Consider the following 4,770-nt stretch of genomic DNA (forward strand, 5'->3'; position numbering starts at 1 on the left):
GCCTATTATACCAGACTTCTGTTACATGAAAGAAATAAACTTATTTCTTGTTTAAGCTTCTGTTATTTGTATCTACGTTACTAGCTAAGCACAATTCCTGCCATATATACAAGATAACTTACTGTAATGCTATTATAATAAAACCATACATAGCATAGGAATAAATAATACAAGTGGAACCTAATAAAGAGTCCAGAAACAAATTCAAGTGGGGACTCAATATAAATAAAGATGACATTTTGTTTAGAGGGGGAAAGATGGTTTACTTAATATATGGTGCTGGCAGAACTGACTATCCATCTGGAAGAAAACATGGTTACACTTCTACCCCACATCATATGCAAAAATAAACTCCAGATGGATTAAAAGTCTAAATGTGAAATATAAAAATATTAGATACAAATGTGAGGAATTATTTATAAGATCACAAAGTAAAGGAGACCTTCTGAAGGAAAAGTTAAAATCCAGAAACCCTAAGGGTCACCACCTGAAAACAATAGTCATACATTACCTCTTAAAAGTGAACATATTTTTGTATAGCAAAAGAAACTATAAACAAAATCAAAAGACAAATTGTAGACTAAATACTTAAAATACAGATGACAAAGGACAAATGTTGCTAATGTACCTTGGCTCCTACAAACCAACTGAAAGAAGACAATCAATCCAATTAAAATTTGACAAAGCATTCAACAGGCAATTCCAGAAAAAAACAGTGTAAATCATCAGCAGTATGAAAAGGTTCTCAATCTCAATGGTGTTCCAAGAAATTCAAATTAGTATAATAAAGACTATAGCATTTTGATCCATTAGATTGTCAAAATTAAAAAAGTGGTGAGACTATCAATATGGATGTGTAATGCTAATTTCTACAGCCTCTCTGGAAATTATTATAACAATATGTATTTTTAAATGCACATATCCCTCAGCCCAGCAATCCTATTTTTTGTAATCTATCCTACAGAAGGAATAACACCAGTACATAAAGAAATGTGTTAAAGGAAATTTATTTACTTATTTTAAAATATGGAACGCTTCATGAATTTGCATGTCATTCTTGCGCAGGGGCCATGCTAATCTTCCCTGTATCTTTCCAATTTTAGTATGTGTGCTGCTGAAGCTAGCAGTCAAGGAAATTTATTGTAGCCTGGCTTTGTAGAGGCAAAAAGATGCACTTTACCTGAAGAAAAATAAGAACTTACCATGAACTCCATCAGTAGAAGAGAGCTGATGTATTACAGCACTATGGAGTATTATGCAACTTTTAAAAGAATGAGTTAGATATGTGTATTACTCTAGAGGCATATCTCAATCAATGGCCTTTTCAGGTTCTTAAATGTCTACTTGAGGACTGTGTTTACTTAAGCAACAAAAGAAACAATTTGTATTTCATCTATTACATAAGGAGCAACGTGGAAACTTGAGTTAATTGGCACCATAGTTCTTTTTTTTCTCACTTTTAAAATTGAAATATAATTTACAATGTGTTAGTTTCAAGTGTACAGAAAAGTGATTCAGTTATACATACGTGTGTATATATATATATTTATATATACATTCTTTTTCAGATTCTTTTCCATTGTAGGTTGTTACAAGATATTGAGTATAGTTCCCTGTGCTATGTAGTAGGTCCTTGTTGTTTACCCATTTTATATATAGTAGTGAGTATATGTTAATCACAAACTCCTAATCTGTCTCTCCCCCCCAACTTCCCACTATCCCCATTGGTAATCATAAGTTTGTTTTCTATGTCTGCGAGTCTATTCCTGTTTTGTGAATAAGTTCATTTGTATCATTTTTTAGATTCCTCATATAAGTGATATCATATGATATTTGTCTTTGTTTGGCTTACTTAATATGATAAACTCTACATCCATCTGTGTTGCTACAAGTGGCATTATTTCATTCTTTTACCATATTTCTGACTTATTCCTGTGATGTTTTATCATTTCTTACAGAGTGGCACCTCAGGCAATTGTCCAGCTGATTTGTCTCTTTATTGGGCCCAAGATGCTAGTGATTTTAGATCTGACAATGGAAGAGTATCTCTATTGGACCAATCCTCCCACAGGTAGCACAATAAACTCTGGACAAAACAAATAGGAACAGGAAGTACCTAAATGCTGTAGAGAGTAGCAAGAAGCAGGCAGACACTAAGGGGAGTCAACAGTTAGAAGGGAACAGCACTGGGTCTCTCTGTTTTATGGCTTTCTGCTAGAGGGCCGGCCCCAATCTGTGCCCTGTGAGGCAGCTAAAATTCAGGTAGATTGGACACAGTTGAACTGTTGTTGTTTTTCTTTTTAATAAAGTTAAAAAAATTTATAATAGATATGGTTACAAGGAGGCTTAGATAGGCTTAATTTAATAGGCATAAATGACTGTTTAATTTTCCTCAAATCAACAAGCTAAGCTAATATGTTTGCAGCATTTCACTCTTGCTCTGTATTCACAAGTTTATTTCATCTATCAACTTCTTTTTGGTGGATGCAAGCATGCATTGGTTTATCTGTTATGTAGCACTTGTTTATGAGAAGCCCTTATAGGAGTCATGGGTAGTTATGGGCTTTATTAGTAGTAGAATTAAATAAGTAGCAAATATTTTGCTATCTGCTTCCGGTCAAGAATAAAAAATCAGGGAACAGAAATGCCATGATATGATTTCAGATAGAATATTAAATATTTAGAAAAGTGTACTAAAAATAGAGCTTTAATATTTAAGGATAGAGTCACAAATCGTGCATGTATGTGAAATGGATTAAAGTACTGGCAGATTGCTGTTAAATAAGAGCTCAAATTCTTACCTACATCAATAAGTACAGTATATACCAACAGTTTCAATTGCCTGTTAATAAACAGTATCTACATAATAGAGCTCATTGATATTTGGTAGTAGAGGTACAGCTGAACTGTTTTGAAGAATACAGCAGCTGGAAAGGGAGGGGGTTATCTCAGAAAGGAAAGAGCAAGAGAGGAAAGCTCCAAACTCTGCTCAAACCTCTGCTGACTTTTTTTTTAATTTAGCCAATGCTCTTAATTACTATGTGATGACATCTCTGATTCTATAGACTATCTACCAAGACAATATTAGTTGGCACAAGAGATGATTTTAGATAGTACATGGGCATGACATTAAATGACATTTAATTATGTAATGAGAAAATTATTCCCTTCAATTCTCTTTTCACCCTTGAAGTTAAATCAAAGTGAAAGTTTCATTCTGGTGCGCGTGTGACTTGAACCCCTAATATCTGCTAATCTCCCTTTGCAACAGAGAGTTGGCTGCAGGCGAAGGGCCTTCCAGCATTTGTGTTTTCTTGATTTTATAGCAAGGGATACTGGTTTTTCATTTATGGTATTCATATAAGGCTTTCATTTTCAAATAGACTTATTTAAGTAAACAAATGACTCAAATAAAGCATTAAAAGTAAATAAAGCAGGTGAAATGCAGCCATGACAATATTTGTGATGGTGTTTTCACATGATTGAAATTTGGGAAACACTGTCCTGATACTTCTATTTTGAAACTTACTTTAAAGCAATGGTTTTTGCAAACACTGAGATCTTTGTGCTCTTATCACAAAAATTCTCAACTTCCCTTCCTAGGTTGGGGACACACCTGGGATGGAGTTTTCATCAAGTCATACAAAAGGGAGAAAAATAATATAATGTGGTGAATTTTTAATAATACCACATATATTCAGTTTAAAATATATTTTTTTAATATTTCTTTTTTAAAAAGAAATCATACTGTTTTTTTTTTTTTAAATCATACTGTTTCTAATTTTTGGTGTTTAAAATCCCCTTCCTTTCTTGTGAAATGATAGTGATAATATTAATAGATTTTGGTTTTTTTTCAATGTCCTTGCTTGGTAAAATTAAAAAGTTGGAAATAAAAAAATTGTCCTGATCCAGAAAACACAAAATTTAGGTGCATTGCTCAGTCTCTCTCTATTCGTGGTATGATTCTTCTCAGTCACCCGACAGTCTTGAGTATTTCAGGAAGGGTGATATGTTCTGCTAACTCTTGAAGTATACCTATATATGGCAGTCTGTGCAGACCAGCTAATGCTAAAAGAACTGGACAGAGAGTTCTGCTGCTGCTCACCACAGTGGAGAAGACAGAGCTGGCAGTTTGAGTCCAGCCAAAATAACTGCCGGCTTTAGAAAAACACTTTCCAAAGGCAGAGTGGAACTCAGAGCCTCTACAAGTATCATTTACAATGTCTAGGGTACCATTCAGTATCATTTGGAACATGAAGAAATAGGAAAATGGGATCCACATCAAGAGAAAAGGTAGTTAGGAACTTCCTAGGTGGCGCAGTGCTTAAGAATCCACCTGCCAATGCAGGGGACACAGGTTCGATTCCTGCTCCAGGAAGATCCCACATGCTGAGGAGAAACTAAGCCCACATGCTACAACTATTGAGCCTGTGCTCTAGAGCCTGTGAGCCACAACTATTGAGCCCACATGACACAACTACTGAAGCCCACACGCCTAGAGCCTGTGCTCTGCAACAAGAGAAGCCACCACAGAGACCACGCACCACAATGAACAGTAGCCCCCACTCACCACAACTAGAGAAAGCCCCCGCACAGCAACGAAGACCCAATGCAGCCAATAAATAAATTTAAAAAAAAAAGGAGAGAAAAGGTAGTCGGTGAAGGCCAATCCCAAGGTATACTACATGTTGGAATTAGCAGATAGGAGTTTTCGACCAGCTATTAAAATTATATTCAAGGATGTAAAGAAAGGTACACTTAAAGTGATTG

At 35.1% G+C, this 4,770-nt stretch overlaps 1 non-coding gene across 1 annotated transcript; it reads right to left on the reverse strand.

The window, feature by feature from the left end:
* Positions 1 to 1,020: 1,020 nt before the first annotated feature.
* On the reverse strand, positions 1,021 to 1,127 carry LOC130854659 (U6 spliceosomal RNA). Its single transcript, XR_009054108.1, has one exon. It is a non-coding gene; the product is annotated as a U6 spliceosomal RNA (small nuclear RNA).
* Between the last annotated feature and the right edge of the window lie 3,643 nt (positions 1,128 to 4,770).

This window comes from Hippopotamus amphibius, chromosome 5 (genome assembly GCF_030028045.1).
Source record: "Hippopotamus amphibius kiboko isolate mHipAmp2 chromosome 5, mHipAmp2.hap2, whole genome shotgun sequence".
Classification (NCBI taxonomy): domain Eukaryota; kingdom Metazoa; phylum Chordata; class Mammalia; order Artiodactyla; family Hippopotamidae; genus Hippopotamus; species Hippopotamus amphibius.